This window comes from Nematolebias whitei, chromosome 1 (genome assembly GCF_014905685.2).
Source record: "Nematolebias whitei isolate Nwh7 chromosome 1, NemWhi1, whole genome shotgun sequence".
Taxonomy (NCBI): domain Eukaryota; kingdom Metazoa; phylum Chordata; class Actinopteri; order Cyprinodontiformes; family Rivulidae; genus Nematolebias; species Nematolebias whitei.
The window spans coordinates 81,327,398-81,345,626 of NC_056498.1; positions in this window are offsets into that span (position 1 = coordinate 81,327,398).

The following is an 18,229-nucleotide window of genomic DNA, read 5'->3' on the forward strand; positions in this document are numbered from 1 at the left end:
ATAGTTGCATGAACTTCATTCAGCTGCCAAATTTGGGCTGCCAAAAATTCATCGGTTCCACGGGAGCATGCACAGGAGCACACACGGGTGAACTTGCTGTTCTTCAAATTTAACAAGAACGCTATCCTGTCAGACCAAGAAAGATGGCGCCTGTGTACGGCTTGACTTATGTTCCGTCTCTTCTGTCCCACATTCTTGTGACTTTTTAGTTTTTTTTTTTTTTTTTTGCTTCATCTCGCCTGTCAAACAACTGTGTTTTGGCTGTTAATCAATGTCAATACGATCGGCACACATTATTTTCCATAAAGGATTATATGGAGGATGCCTGCATTACCTGGGCCAGGTATGCAGACTTTTTCCCTCTACGTTTTAAATGTGCCAGGTCATCACCCGAGTACCTGCTGCTGGCAAAGTGCCGAGGCCGGAGAAGGAAGTGCGGATTCAGAGCTGGTGTCCAGACCAGGATGAGGAAACAGCAAGGGAAAATATCATGGCTGAGCGGGTCCAGCTCTGCTGGAAATGAGCGCTGCCTCTGACCGGTAACAATCTGCGAACTGGCCCTGTCCTGTGCGCCTTCCCCATTCTGTGCGTTACCGACCCTGTGGCATGCTGATCAGATCTTCCCAACTCCTCAAGTCCGGCTTTCCACACTGTGTGACTGGTTCCTTCGAACCGTCTCCTGCCAGGAGAGGTATGTTGACAGACCTCGTTCTCCGCCACGATGTCCAGTAGTCCAGAGCGCACCTGCAGCTGTTTGTAAAACCAACACGTATCACCCTGTTGAATGCTCGCTCCATAACGAATAAAGCTTTTATCCTTGGGGATTTGTTCAAGAAAGAAAGTCTGGACTTCATGTTTTTGACAGAGACTTGGCAGCGTGAACAGAAATGTATTCATTTGAATGAGCTGTGCCCTCCAAACTGTTCCGTGTCTGGGACCCCGCAAGTTGCCAGGCGAGGAGGCGGACTTGCGCTCATCTACTGCTTTTCCTGCAGGCTCATGAAGCCGGATCCTTTCAGCTCTTTTGAACTACAGACTTCTAAGGTTGGGAAAATTGACTCATTTTATTGTGTTTTAATTTACCGACCTCCTGGTCCTGCCCGTGCATTTTTAGAGGATATTTCTGAATTTTTATCTTCTGTTATTAAGCTTGAGAATGTTTTAATTCTTGGAGATTTTAACATTCATATTGATGGATTATCCTCCAGGGCAGCACGGTGGCGCAACTGGTAGAGCTGCTGCCTCTCATCGAGCAGGTCCTTGGTTCAAACCCCGTTCCAGGGGCCTTTCTGGGTGGAGTTTGCATGTTCTCTCCGTGCATGCGTGGGTTTTCTCCGGGTGCTCCGGTTTCCTCCCACAGACCAAAAACATGCATGTTAGGCTGATTGGTAACTCTAAATTGTCCCTAGGTGTGAGTGAGAGAATGAATGGTTGTTTGTGTTGTTTGTCTCTATGTGGCTATGTGATGGACTTGCGACCCGTCCAGGGTGTACCCTGCCCCTCGCACAGTGATTGCTGGACATGGGCACCAGCGACCCCCATGACCCAAAATGGAACAAGCAGGTAAAGATAATGAATGGATGGATGGATGGATGGATGGATGGATGGATGGATGGATGGATGGATGGATGGATGGACTTATCCTCCAATGCAGCATCAGAGTTATTGTCACTCACAGAGGCATTTCATTTCAAACAGAATGTTCCTTGGCCTACACATAAGAAAGGCCATACTTTAGACCTTGTCTTCTCTTTTGGTCTCATCATTGACCAGCTGAGTGTGGTGGATGTTCCTGTCACTGACCACTGCCGTGTGTATTTTAATTTGACTTTTAACCTCAACATTTGTCCTCATAAAGTGATTTCTCAAAGGCGAATAATCAATCAAACTGCTGTTGAGAAATTCTCAGAATCATTTGAGCCCAGTTGTTTGCTAGTTGCAGTGATGCTGATTCCTTTGTTGAGTCTTTTAATAGCCACTGCCTGTCTGTCTTAGATGAGGTTGCTCCTGTAAAGCACAAAATTTCCTCTTGTAAAGACTCTTGTCCTTGGAGAAATTAGGAAATTTTGTTGTTCAGAAGGTCATGTCATAAGGTAGAGCGTTTGTGGAAATCTACAAAACTTGAAGTCCACAGACTAGATTTAAAGGAGCTGATCTCAACCCTAAATGAAATGATTACACAGGCCAGATCTGCATATTTTTCTAATCTTGTGAGTATGAAGATGTGAGCAGTTGACTACTTTCTTGCAAAGTAATAATATTCTGGATAAATTTAATTCTGGTTTCCGCAAGATGCACTCCACAGAAACTGCCATATTAAAAGTCTCTAATGACATATTGATGGCTGCAGACTCTGGTCAGAGCAGTGTTTTGATTTTATTGGATCTGTCATCAGCCTTTGACACAGTCGACCACAAAATTCTGATACATCGACTGCAACATGAGTTAGGATTTTCTGGAACTGTTCTTAAATGGTTGTCCTCTTATCTGAGCAACAGAACCTTTACAATGTTTCTGGACAACATACAGTCTAAGACCACTCCGTTACTGTATGGTGTTCCTCATGGTTCAATTTTGGGTCCTATTATGTTCCTTCTATACATCACCCCCCTTGGAAAGATTATCAGTAGCTTCTGAAATGTGTCTTACCATCTCTATGTTCATGATATTCAACTGTACTGTTCCTTCTATGACTCAGATTTACATAAGTAAGCTGAATTAGTAAACTGTATTTCCCAAATTAAAGCATGGTTAGCTAACAGTTGCCTTAAGTTAAATTCTAGCAAGACTGAAACCCTGATCATTGCCCCTGAACAGAAAGTTCCTTGCATCAAGCAACACATCGGTTCAATGTTTGTCCAAAGACATTGACTGGTCCAACAGAACACCAAGGTTTCTGAGGCTTGGCTGAGAAGAGGAGCGCAGTCAATGTCTTTGGACAAACATTCAAAACTTCTGGTAAAAAAAACTGCTTTTATCATCTGAGAAACATTTTTAAACTGAGGGCAATGCTATCCAAATCTGACCTGGAGATGATTATTCATGTTTTTTATCTCTTCTCGTTTAGATTATTGTAATTCCCATTTTACTTGTTTTATCAAAACTGCCATCGCTCGTCTCCAGTTGGTCCAGAACGCTGCTGCGAGACTTTTAACAGGAACTAATAGAAGGTCTCACATTACACCAGTTTTATCTTCTCTTCATTGGCTGCCTGTTGAATTTAGAATTAATTTAAAAATTTTGTCTTGACTTTTAGAGCTTTAAATGGACATTCATTCATTCAGTACACCACTGAAATGTTGATCCCTTATTCTCCAACCCGCACCCTTCGGACTTCAGCACTGAACCTTCTAAAGGTTCCTAAGACCCAGTTAAAAACTCGGGGTGACCTTTACTTTCAGGCCGTAGCCCCCCGGCTGTGGAACATCCTGCCCCTGTCTCTTCGTGTGACTGTCTCTGTTGATTCTTTTAAAACGCAGCTTAAGACGTTTATTCAGACAAGCTATTACTTAAATGTTTATTTACTGTTTTTATCAATTGTTCTTGATTTTATCAGCTGTTTTTACTGTTTTTATTAATCGGCTGCTATTATTTTTGTTCTATTTTAAGCTTTTATTTTGTATTTTTGTACATCACTTTGTGACTGTATCTATGATAAGAGCTATATAAAGTTTACTTACTTACATACTTACTCAATTTGATGTACAAAAGTTACCTGAGCTGAAAAAAGTTCATGCAACTCTGCCAACCTTCATGACTGTTGACCTAGCAAGTTGATGCTTGCTGCTATGCTAGTTGTACCTTTTGCTGTGAGCAGGAAAACAAATGTATGTGAAGGATCAACCAGTGGGCGTGAAGTTCTAACCCACTGACATGGATTGACAGCTGAAGTAATTCTCCTGAAAAGTGTCATTATGAAATAAATAAGCCGTTATGAAAAATGCAATAATGAAATAAATGAAAGATGATAAAAAAACTTAATTATGAAATTAAAAAGCCATAATGGAAAACATAATTATGAAATAAAAGAATAAAAATGAAAAATATTCATAATAATGAGCTTAGATACTTATTTTATAATGCTTTATTTATTTATTTATTCATTTAATTTTGAGCATTTTGGTGTTCCATATCCTTCAAGTGAAAATACGTCAACAGTAATGATCTATATAAAAAGATACCACGTCATCTAGCAGCACAACTGAGTACACATAAAAATACTATGCCCTAAGTTTTTCAGTAAATAATCATCAATATAGGCTTAATTGTCATGTTCTCCGGTCTCTGCCAAGCCCACTTCTCCACCACAATCAGCGCTTATGGCCTGCACATGCTACTCTGTATTGGAGCCGCTCTGTATTAGAGCTCCATCCACATAACGTCTCTGCCAGATTATCGAACACTCTTGCTAGTAGATATCCATCCATCTTCCATGTCCAAGCCTGTTCTTGTTGTCTCAACCTCATGCCTTGTTTCCTGGATTTGCCGGCCTGCCTGCCTCACGTTTGGTGTGTTCTGCTCTTCTGTCCCTAGTAACTATGAACCTTCTTTGCTCTTCGGATTTAAGATTTCCCCTCTGAAGTTTTTTTTTTTTTTTTTTTTTTTTTACCTCTGCCTCCCCATGTATGTATGACCCTTGCTTCTTGTCTTGGACTATAATTAGTTTCCCCTGCTGTCGGACCAACTCACAGTATTAAAGACCTCCCTTTCCAGCTGTGTGCTCATCACTTACAATGATGTCAGTGATGGTTTCCACTATGCCTCATGAAGGTCCCATGCCTTGTTAGGGTTCCACACCTCCTGAGGATTCCATGCCTCCTGAAGTTCCATGCTTCTCGAGGGTTCCATGCCTCATGAGGTTTCCATGCCTCGTGAAGGTTCCCCCCCCCCCCCCCCCCAAGGTTCCATGCCTCCTGTGAATTCCATGTCTCCTTTGGGTTCTACACCTCTTGTGGGTCCCATGCTTCTTGAGGGTTTCATACCTCCATAGGATCCCACACCTCCTGAGGGTTCCACTCCTCCCAAGGGTCCTACGCCTCCTGCAGTTCCTGAAGTGACTACACCTCCTGTAGTCCCTGAGGTGGCTATGTCCCCTATAGTTCCTGAAGTGGCTACATGAAGGGGTGGCTGTGGCTGAGGGGTTAGAGCCGTCACCCTACAATGCAAGAGTTGGGATTTTGATTCCACCAGCAGTTACATGCCGAAACGTTCCTGGGCAAGATATTGAACCCCTCATTGCCTCCGATGTGTGTCCCATTGGTGTATGAATGTGAAAAGCACTGATTATTCTTGGTACAGACATATTAGAGTGATGTATGGATGGGTAAATGAAGGCACAGATTGTAGTGTAAAACACTTTGAATGTCTTGATAAGATAGAAAAGCGCTATATAAATACAGTCCATTTACCATCCATTTACACCTCCTGCAGTCCATGAAGTAGCAGCCCCTGAGGTGGCTATGCCTACTGCACTCCTCGAGGTAGCAATGTCTACTGCAGCACCTGAGGTAGTTATGCCTACTGTAGCCCCTGAGGTAGCTATGGCTACTGGAGCCCCTGAGGTCTCCATGAGAGTTGTAGTCCCCGAGGCCTCCATGACAGCTGCAGCCACCAAGGTCCCTACAACAGCTGCAGCCTTCCTGGTCTCCACCACACCTGCAGCTTCCCTGGTTTCAATCTTCCCTCTAATTTTTCATGTGGCTTTGCAAACACATAAGTTCCCTGAGCACACTGAGGACCACTGTGAGCAACATCAAATGTGCACAATGTGGCCACACACCAGTATCACCTCTGTTCAAAATGTGGGTTCATAGTGTAGTGAACTAAGCCTCAGGTCAAAACCTGGACCTTCGTGGGACAGGAACTGTTATTTCATTGATTTGAGTCCAGAAACACAAATTTCTCTTTCGTGAAAAATGAAAGAATCTGTTTAAATTAAGTATAATATCATGTACTTGAACTAGTCCAGATATTATAAAATGTAAGAGAGCACCCCTGAGGTCAATCCATCTCTTGCTCTCTCATTACAATAGCACGTTTATCAGAGCAGCAATTTCAATTAGTTTACTTTTAATATGTGATTTGGCCCACTTAAAATGAAAAAGGCAAAACTTATGTTGTTCATGAGATGTGCAGTATGTTATATCTCAAGGCTCAATGAGACAAACCTGTATAAATAAAGGTTGAATTGAATTGATGAATAAAATATAAATAAAGCTTTAATTGAATTGAATTGAAAATATGTGAGAGTCCTGCTTTAGCCATGGGAAGAGTCATGCTTTGGTCTGAGTAAGGGTCCAATTATGGCCTGGGTGAGGGCCCTGCTCTGGAAGAAATGAGACACATACACCTTACAGACATAACATTTTGTTCACATTAAAATATTCACATTTTGCACAGTGACATGTGTGGTGTAGCGTGTGATACAATGTAAATTCCTGTAACTCTTTGTCTATAAAATATCTAATTAAACAGTTTATATTAGCATTTCTACTACCAATAAATTATCTAGTAGTAACACCATTTAATGATTAATATCCATAAAGAAAAAAAATCTTAATAAATGTCACTAGAATATGCACAAATCTAAATAATTTAAATGTTACCTTATTTTTCACGTCTGTTCTTTTCATTTCTCCAGTGGTTGTATAGTTTGTCAAGGTTGATGACTTGGTCTGCTTCTTGCTTTGACTGAGCTAGACCTAGAGGAATACACATCCTTAGTCCTGGCATACATCAGCAAGTGTGCTGATGATTTCACCACCATCAAAAATGTTAAGAGCTACCTCAACCCGAAACCCTAGCTGAATGCATAGGTTTGCACCCTGCTGGAAGCTAGGGACACTGCCTTCAGGTCTGACAACTCACAGGAGCTGAGAAGGACAAGAAAGAACTGGTTGCTGGAACTAAGAGGGCCAAAGCCACATATGCACAGAGGACCAGGGTCAATTCACCTCACAAGACCCACAGAGCATGTGGAGGGGCATTAAGTGTATAACAGATTATAAAGACAGGGGTGCACAATGCCCTACGGACTTACCACTGCCTGATGCCCTCAACAAGCTCTATGCATAATTTGAACAGAACAGAACACAGCTCCAGATTCACCTCACAATTGGAAGAGGAGTTTCTCATCATAACCTCAGCTGAAGTGAGGAGTACCTTCAGGAGAATTATTCCTCACAAAGCAACTGGCCCAGACAACATTCCGGGGAAGGTGCTGAAATACTGTGACAATCATCTCTGCGAGGTGCTGGCAGACATATTTTAACTCCTCCCTCACCCTGGCAACAGTTCCTGTCTGCCTGAAGACCATGACCATCAACCCTGTCCCAAAAAGCTCTACAGTGACTGGTCTGAATGACTATCGGCCAGTAGCCCTCAACCCGATAGTCGATAAATGCTTTGATAGACTGGTCATGACCCACATCAAAACAACCATCAATATCAATGAGGACCCCACCAGTACGCATATCACAAGAATTGATCAACAGAGGATGCCATCTCCTTTGTGGTCCACATTGCTCTCACGCACCTGGAAAACAAGGGCTCCTACATCTGTATGCTATTTGTGGACTTCATGTCTGCCTTCAACACCATGATTCCCCAGAGCTTGATGTACAAACTACTCATACTAGAATTAAGCTGTCCCATATGCAACTGGGTCCTAAACTTCTAAACCAACAGCCCTCAGTCTGTGAGAATCCACAACTTCTCCTCCACCATAATTCTCAGCACAGGCTCCCCCGAGGGCTGTGCATTGAGCCGAGAAGGGGTTCTCTGCAGACCAAAAGTGGGCGTTTCTGGCGAATAGGCGTTTATGGGCGGCGAACACTGATTGGCTAACAGTATTTAATAGGCGTTTGTCGGCGGCGAACACTGATTGGCTGTGGGGAACCCTTAAAGTCACGAGGATTATTGATGAGGTAACGTTTCTTTGCGATGTTTGACAAAGAAATATGATTTATTGTACTTATAAAGTATGTTATGTTTTCACTTATGCATATTATTGAAGTACGTTTATTGTAGGTCACGATAGTTTCGACCGTTCTCTCGTTGTTGTTGTAACGCACTGAGGTAAAGTGAGCCTCCACAGCAGCTCTCACTGTGCACGTTTACAACAACTGGGTGTTGCTTTTCAAAATAAAAGCTGAAAATAAAAGTTCTTAATACTTGAAAAATAAATATTTAAAAGCTGTGCATAACTGAAAAATATGAAAAACAAATAAATAAAAGTTGTTATTAGCTGAAAAATAAATAAATAAAAGCTGTTAATTATATCTATGTCTTTCTGCCATGTCAGAAACCACTCTCACTTCAGGTTGACTCTAGAAGACCCCAAGATGTTGCTCAACAATGTTGACCAACATCTGATGTTGACTTTCAAAATAAATCACCTCCAAAGTTTAACATAGTTCATAGTAATAGTCAAAAGTTGCTGACCTTGTTGCAACATGAGTTAACACAAACATGAGTGTAAATTGTCAATGATTCAATAATGAGTAATAACTTATTCAATAAAAAGTCTGTAATTTGTCAATAATAGTCAATAATTCATTCAAGAATAGATTATGGGTGTTTGGTATGGCTCAGTGGCTAAAATGGGTTGGATGTTAGAGAAATTACTTAATTTTAAATTACCTGAATGTACAAATTCCTTCATTTATAGTTAAACTTTAGGAAATCAACTTTTTTTTTTCCTTGTGAAAAAAATATCAAAATTAACTTTAAAATCCAATCCAGGATTAAGTAACAACTAGCAACACCCTAACTGTGCTATGTTCTGTGTTTCCAACAGATGCTATGATGACTTCTAAAAATGGATGTCCCAATAAACACAATAAAAAAATTCAATGATGCATCAAATGTTGTCTGAGTATGTTTTAAGTTAATAACAAATGTGAAATCTGGAAAACAAAGAGAATTCCTGAATCTGTCTTGCGTGCTTTATGTGTACATAAGTTTATTGGAGGTCCTGAAACAACTTTTCTGAGAACACAAAGATTTTTTATTTTACCTTTGGCCAAGATGTCAGTTTGAAATCAGGCTGCTTACTGCAAAACCAAGAGGTTTTTAAAGACAGACAGTATTCATTTGTATTGTTTTGTCGACTAAGCTAAATGTAATTTCTAAAATATGGATAAATCTGATCTCATCATGCAGCATAAGCAACTGGGTATAGGTGTGAGGGCCAAAAGTCTGGTTATGTACTGACTCCGAAAAGTGCTTGTTTTCTACTGAAACATGGAGTAGGGTTGACCTTTAAAATGTGAGACAGCTGAGGAAGTTAACCAGTAAACAGAATACCTGCTCCAGGTGCAGAAATCTTACAGAAACTGACAAATCACTCATCTGTAGTGACTGCAGGTTGAACAAGAAAATGTGAAGTTAAAGGAAACATCCTTTGTCCCAAGGCCAGTTTAAGTATCGTTAATATTTTTCTTTCTTTATGAATCGATTGTAACTTTGTTCACATTTTTCAACAACCAAAATGGCATTTGTTTTTTAATGTTATGGCTAGGTATTAAAAAAAACTAACATTTAGCTCCCCCACTACCCAGTTATGTTGCTCTTATTTTGAAATGTAACCGGAAGTTCTGTGTTAAGAGAGTCGAAAAAAGAAGTTAAGACATAATGTGTCTGTGGTTACGGCATTTTATCGTTCAGCCTTTTTTTCTATCGTCCAATCAGATGTGGCCGTCCAGACACGCCTATTTTTCTATCGTCCAATCAAATATGGCCGGCCAGACACGCCCATTTTTCTATCGTCCAATCAGGTGCGGCCGGCCAGACACGCCTATTTTCATATAGTCCAATCAGATATGATCGCCCAGATACGCCCATTTTCCTATAGTCCAATCAGATATGACCGCCCAGATACGCCTTCCGAATTTGGCTGCAGAGATACCTACTTGATTGAGCCCCCTCCTGTTCACTTTGCCCACATATGACTGCATACCTACCCAGCCAAGTTGTCATATTGTAAAATTTGCTGACGATATAGTGGTGGTTGGATGCATCACAAACAACGAAGAGTCCAGCTACAGGCAGGAGGTAGAACACCTGGAGAGCTGGTGTAGGAAAAACAACCTTCACATCAATGTGAAGAAGATGAAGGGAATGGTTGTGGAATTCAGAGTACCACTCCCCTCTGGCAGGAGGTTGAGGAGCATTAATTGTAGAACCACTAGACTGAAGAACAGCTTCTACCCTGAAACTGTTAGACTCATTAATCAGGATTATCACTGTGTGAAAAAAAAAATCACTGTAATGCCACTTTGAATGTTGCTATGTGCTGCTGACTATCCATGCTGCTGATCTCAGTTTGCTAATTTATTTCATGCTAATATGTTCAATTCGTACTCATCTGCTCACACAGATACATGTTCGTGCTGCTGTTGTTTAGCATATTGTTTTTGTACTATTGATGCTTAATGTATCCTTAGTTTAGCATATTTCTTAGTTCATATCTTAGATTTTACTACTGTTCTTCTTTACCACTTATATACTTTTGTTGGATGTAATTGGGACCTTGTGCACACAAATGTGTTCCATCACATGTACCACATGTGATGAGAATGACAATAAAGAACCTTGCTTTGATCTTGACTTGATACTTCTTTGCCATTGTTGCAATGTCTGCTGATCCATAGTCAAAACTGATGTCTGAGCTCAATGCTTCAATGTCAAATGCAGACCACTCCTTCAATTCATCCCCTGGAAAACGAGCATCCATGTGAACACAGAGCTTACTAATAAAGAGTAATCTCACCAATATTTCTGCCATCAGCTGATGAGGTCCGCATTGCCTCTTTGACATGGTCACTTCACTGTACATCCAAAACTCACTTGCTACTTTGGCTTTGCTGCATGTTTTGCGGAGCAGACCTTTCTCGATCGAAAAAGAAAAAAAAAATCTCACCCAGTTTCACCGCTTGTTCTTCTGTTTGCACATACTCTGGCAGCCATTCCATCTGAAAAGAACCACATTTCTTTTTTACTTTGGCTTGATGAGTGGATGTGTCACTGCCCGTTCATTTCACCATGATAAGAGTTTAGTATTTGTGTCTCTTAACTCCACCTCACTGTTGTTACAGAGCTTACCTGCACAGCACTACAGCATGTATGGTAAGGGAACATACGCAGTTTGCATATGTGTTGTAAATTGTGTAACACAAGCACTGTCAATGCGATGATTGGCTGTGTAGCATAAGTGAACTGTATTGTATCATATTTTTCATCCAGCCATCCATTTTCTTTACCCGTTTATTCCATTTTGGGTCACAGGGGTCGCTGGTGCCCATGTCCAGCAATCACTGTGCGAGGGGCGGGGTACACCCTGGACAGGTCACAAGTCCATCACAGGGACATAGAGACAAACGAGACAAACAACCATTCACTCTTTCACTCACACCTAGGGACAATTTAAAGTTACCAATCAGCCTAACATGCATGTTTTTGGTCTGTGGGAGGAAACTGGAGTACACGGAGAAAACCCACGCATGCACGGAGAGAACATGCAAACTCCACCCAGAAAGGCCCCCGGACCAGGATTTGAACCAGGGACCTGCTCGCTGAGAGGCAGCAGCTCTACCAGTTGCGCCACTGTGCTTCCTCATATTTTTCATCCAACCTTTATTTATATACTTTAGTCTCATTGGCTGGACGCCTGTCACTCACTGAGTTACATTGCAAAATGGTTAAAAAAAAAAATAAAATGTTAGTCTACTTAATTTATAGTTTAAGTTGAATTTTACTTTTTTTGAAGCAAAGATTTTCTTGTGCGCAGAGAATGTGAGAGCAGTGCACGATTGCGCAGGCACGCAGCTTAGAGGGAACGGCACCTGGTCCATTGGCTGCTGCAGCTCCCGCCTCTGGTTTCTCATCATCTCATGCTCTCTATGCCAACTTCAGCCTCCATGAACTTTATGCCAGCTACAGCTTCTCATGTCGCCATTGCAACTGTAGCTCCACAGGTCTCAATGCCATCTGCAGCTCCCCTGGTCTCCACAACAACTGCAATCTGTCCAGTGATCTCTAAACCCCTTGTACTAATCCTAAAAGGTTTCGGATGTACATAGCTCCTACCCTGTTATAGATGATCTCCTGACCGTCTGCCAGAGCTCCTGTTCCATGAAGGACGTCCTCCTGACCTCCTACCAAAACTCTTTCTTCGCTCTGGACGGTCTCTGGGCTGTCTGCCTGAATGCTTGCCTCGCTGTGGACGGTCTCCTGGCCTTCCGCTTGAGCTCTTGCTTCGCTCTGGATGGTTTCCCGGCTGTCCGCTTGAGCTCTTGCCACACTCTGAATGGTCTCCCTGCTGTCACAGACAGCCTGTCTGCCTTGAACTCTTGCCCTCCTCTTGCCCTATCCAAGCTCTGGAGGTTGGCCCTGCGCTTCACCTCACCTGTCTGAGAAGACCAGTTCCTGTGGTCAGATCCAGACACCCACCAGCAGCTCAAGTATAATAATCTTGTTTAAACTTTCTTGGTGTCTGGCTGAACTTTTGTATCCGAAAACCAGGTTCTTGTCATTAATAGGGAATACAAGAAGTTGCTGGCAGTAATTTCGGAATATGACTGCCATGCCTGTAAAAGGGAAAATTTCCATTGCCCCAACATGCAGATTTTTGTGTAACGTGCCAAATTTGGTACTTTTATCACAAAATGACCAATGGGTTTGATCATTCTAGTTATTCTGTAGTGCCATAATTCAATAGGAAAAGTCCAATTTTAACTTCACCTTTTTCAACAGCTCTTGGCCAGACCAGAAGCCAGAATATCATCAAAAATAAAACCCAAGTGTTCATATTGAGATAATACTTCAATCTGAGAGTCATGGCCAGTGTTGATTTTGGGGCTGAAATTTCTTCCCCAGCAGTTTGTTTAGCATTACCTGTGGTAGAATTTTAGTAGAATTGGGGTCTCTTACAAGACCATATTCAGATCCTGCAAGACGTTCCTGCCCACAAAATGTTGCTTTTGCAAAGATTAAAAAATAATCAAGTATCATCCTGGTTCATGTGGTGTGATGGCTGCAGTGACCAGTAATATTGCAAAGCACATGTCCTTTACAGTTGTTACCACAGTGACCTTTATTAAAATATTCGGACCTTTTACTTTGGACCATTACTATTACCTATAGCTTTCCATTCACCAGGTATCAGAGATCTAAACACAAAACAAAACTAATAATTGAAAAAAAGATAAAGTGCATTCAACAGAAAGAGAAAACCAATTAATATGAAACAATTAACTGTGTTTCAATAAATCCAAGAATTACATTTGTTTCCAGCTTTCTTTTTCAAGTTGTTACAAACATGACGTTTGCTCTATCTGTATGCGCCTGTCTGGCTCTCGGCATCTTTAACCAAAAGCCACCAGGGTTTAAGTCCAAAGTTCTCTGTAAAGCTTCTTACTTTCTCATCATCAGTTTATACTTTTATTAAAGGCTTGTTAGACATCAGCAAATAATGCCCTCAGTTAATAATTATGCAAGCACAGCCCCAATCAATACATGAAATATAAACTAAAGACAAATTGTATTATGGAAATGAAGCACATCTCATTTCCTCCCATGTCAAACAAAACACTTTTGAGTTGGAAAAACCTAAATATTAAATGATTCACTTGACTTTTATGTGATGTGGTCTTGCATTTTAGTCAACACAGTTCAATATTTGAACAGCATTTACAGCCAGGGAGATAGAAATGAAAGAGTTTAACTCTGAAATTATTTAGCTCGAAGTGATTGTGGTAGCAATAAAGAAGTTATTGACCAAATTATATTGATCGACAGCTCCTCGGGCTAAACAAGCTGACCCTGGTCTCCCTCTGTGTCTTGCCCTCCCTCTGTCTGACTACCCTGTATTCTACTCCCCCGGAACTCAATAAGTTTTTTTTTTATTTTATTTTACACAGTTTAAAGCCGGACAATAAATTGCTGCATAGTGCAAGGTGGCAAATTGGTAATTTTTTTGTAGTATTTGCCTGCAGGAATTTGGCAAAGGAGTGCATGAGCGTGATTAAAATAAAGACTCCAGTCGAGGCTTGATTAGAGGTTGCCGTTCAACAGAAAACATGGCAGAGAAAGAATGAAACATGAAGGTTAGCCAGAAGAAAGGAAAAACCAGAGGCAATGTGCTCCTTTCCTCTGTCTAGCATAAATCAGATAATGACCTTGAAGTCTTTGCAGTGGAGGGGTAGCAGTAACTACACCCAAGCTTGATCATTTGATTTGCAAGGGCAGGGTGTGGGGGAACAATGGCGATTGATTTGGCCCTGAACAGGGGATAGAAAAGGCCTGGATGTTTGTCACATTACACAACACTCTTCCACATTGAAGTTTGTGGAAATCAACAATGTTGTGAAAACAGTGATAGCTCATGTATGATGTGCCTGGTAGTTATGATTAATGTAATTTAGGAGCAGATTTAATAAGATTTTTTTCTTCATCTGCTACCTTTCATTTTATATTTAATATTTTGTTGTTGTTACATATATGTTGATTGTTATGTATTTATAAAATGAATAAATAAAAAATAAATAAATTAAGTCTTAGATTTGTCTGTGAACTCACTGAACACATTTTTCTTATATAAAACTTTGTTTTACCAGGAAATAAAACCTTTGAGGTGATTAATCTCTTTTACAAAAATGTCCTGGGTCATCCTTGGGACCACATATCAATCTGCCAAGTTGGACAGAGATGCACTTGATTATCTGAGTAGTTATTCATCTTTCCTAGAGAATGGGAACTTTTGTATGATTTTTTTTTTCCATCTTACATATTTTAAAGTCATTTCTGCATTTATCTGTGGATATTTTCTTCCGTTTTCTTTAAAACCAACTTGTGGCTTTGCTCTTTCAGAAACTGTTTTTTGTTTCATTCTCTTCATTGTTTAATGCATTTTTTTTCAATGTTTTTACTTTATAGATATATTGTATTACGTCAAAAGCACAAGGACATATTGAGCCATATTTCTCTTCACCTGTTTACAATACAATCCACTTTCTATAAATAGTCATTTTGTACAAAATAGTTTGATATAAAAGTATCTTAGGTGATATGTCCAGTAACATTTCCTCGGAGATTAAAAAATAAGGCCCTTGACTTTGTCTCTGTATTTGAAGACAATTTACCTTTCATTCCAGAAGTGTTTTCAAAGCTTTTGTTGGACTAGCAAAGTCTAGCATTCAAAGTTGGTGCCAGGAGAAACCTTTGTATCAGTAGATCATTAAAGTCATTTGCCTTTTACTTGTGTTCCCATCTCAAAAACTGTGAAAACTGACAGGAAACCACTTTTCAAGATGATGATTTACATAACAGGACCAAATTTATCCTAAAGTGGATCTGTACTCTATAGGATCTTTGACTTTCCACCAAGTATTTCAAATACTAATAAATGACCATGTTTACAGATAAAAGCATGGTAGCACCATGAGATTTCTAGTGTCATAGATCGTGACTAACTCTATATGGAAGATAAAAAAATAAAGGCCTGGACTCCTACAGGGAACAACCAGAGACACAGGCTCATTCATGCATGTAATACATAGGTCAAAATCCTAGCTAAAAAGACAGAAACTTTCCCCAGACACATGAAATCAGTTGATAAGATAACGTTCATCTGAGAAGATACCAAGGATACCAATTTATTTATTTATTTATTTTTAGACTGTTTGGTGCCAAAAGAAAGATATGGAAGTCTGAACATTGTGACACCAACCCACAATAATCTTTTTAAATCACACTGCCCATTAGAACACAACACTTTCTGTCATTAGAACTCTTAATCATCAGGCCAAACATGTCCTCAAAAAGACAGAAAGAGTTCAGAAAAGTGTTCAAACCTGTGAATATCCCAAACTGGCTTTTGTCAATTCAACAAGAAAATCTGGAAAATATTTGACAGAATTGAACAGTGATAAAATGAATAACAAATGGGAAAATATTGTCATCCCATATGGTAGTGGAACATCTGAGAAACTCAAAAAAGATTTTCTCCAAAAACAAAATCCCTCTGAATTTCAAACCTAACAAGACACAGACAGAGGCTAAACCATCCTAAGGACAAATGCAAACCTTCACAGCTTGGTGTAAGTTTAATGCAGTGATTGAGACATCAATACAGGAGAAACCAAACAACCTTCCCAAATATTCATGGCTCAACACAAGAGACCTGCATCATTAGGACAAGACTCAGCTGTGCAACTAAACCTCAGGGATAAGAACGTTTCTTCTGACAACAATAATGTTCCTGTTTGGAAAAGAGAAGAGAGAAACTTTGATTGGAGTGATAAGGAAACCATTTCAAAGAAGTCAAAAGTAATGCCAACCTTGAACAAAGGAGAAGTTCTCCATCCAGCCATCCATCCAGCCATCCAATTCAATTCAATTCAAAAATACTTTATTAATCCCAAAGGGAAATTAAATGTTGTAACTCAACATCTTGGTTTATTAAATGGAAAATGGTGAATGGACTGTACTTATGTAGCACCTTTCTATCTCATGAAGATACTCAAAGCACTTTACACTACAATCTGTGTCCTCATTTACCCATTTATACAGCACTCTATTATATCTCCACAAAGCTAATCTGAATCTGTAAAAAATAATCAGTGCTTTAGATCACATTCATTCACCAGTGGGACACACACTGGCAAGAAGGGGTTCAGTGTCTTGCCCAGGGACACTTCAGCATATGACAGCTGGTGGAATCGAACCTCCAACTCTCCCATTGGAGGACAACTGCTCTAACCACTCAGCCATAGTTGCTCCTAAATTAAAGAGTTGTTCTAGATGCTGATGGCCAGGGGCAGGAAGGATCTCTTGTAGCGGTCTGTCTTAGCGCAGATCTGAAGAAGCCTCTGACCGAAGACACTGTTGTTGTATGACATGATGAAGAGGATGCTTAGGGTTGTCTATAATGTTCTTAATTTTATGAAGAATCCTTCTTTGTACAATCATCTCCAAAGGTTCTAGTGGAGTCCCCAGAACTGAGCCAGTCTTCTTTATTAGCTTGTTGAGCTATTTTAAGTTGCTTGTTATGGTACTGCTACTCCATCAGATGATGGCAGAAGAGATAGCGCTCTCTACAACAGACTTATAGAAGATATGCAGCATCTTGCTGCAAACACTGAAGGACTTCAGCTTCCTTAAGAAGTATAGTCTGTTCTGTCCCTTCTTGTAGGTGGCTTCAATATTGCATCTCCAGTCCAGTCTGCTGTCCAGGTGAACCTCAAGGTATTTGTACTTCACCTCCTCCACTTCTTCTCCCATAATGGAAATAGGGTTGGACTTGTTCCTGTTTCTCCTGAAATCTGCAATCATTGTTTTATTCACATTCAAGATGAGATGATTGTTTCCGCACCATGCCACAAAGTGGTCCAAAAGTTCCCTGTACTCAGCTTCTTGTCCATCTCTGATACACCCGACCACTGCAGAGTCATCTGAATATTTCTGCAGATGACAGGAGTCTGTTTTGTACTGGAAATCTAAGGTGCACAGAGTGAAAAGGAATGGTGAGAGTACAGTTCCCTGCGGTGCTCCTGATCACCTGATTAGACACACAACCCTTCAGTCTCACAAACTGTGGTTTGTTTGTCATGTAGATTTTGATCCATCCATCCATTATATTCTGCTTGTTCCAGAGATGAATCATGAGGACAGCAGATTGAGCAGGGAGGCCCAGACATCTATTTCCTTGGCCACCTCTTCTAGCTCCTCCGGGATGATTCCAAGGCCAGCTGAGAGATATGGTCTTTCCAGCATGTCCTGGGTTTCCTCTGGATTCTCCTATATACTGTATACATATAGATAATTGGCTGCTCAGTGATATGTGCTATCAACATTTGTCTGTTTGAACACAATTATTGTGCTTATTTGATTGTCAGAAAAAGAAGATATGGTAGTTTTGCTCTGTAAAATATTAAACGTGAGACAACCAGTTACTAGACAGACATGGAAACAGGAAATAGTGAATTGAGGATGGGCATATCATGGGTGAGATACTGATAATTGAAATATAATGTAATAATTTCACACAAGGCCAGTAAGATATTTTAAACTGTGTGTGGGTCGACACTATTTTTTTATGTTTTGACCTCACTCAGTCTGTCCTGTTTTATTTTTTTCACAGGCACCCTTCTTTATGTTCACTACTTTCAAGTGTACATCTCACAGTGTGTTACGTTGTTTTAGGTTTGTTATTAGTTGCACTCCAAGTTTT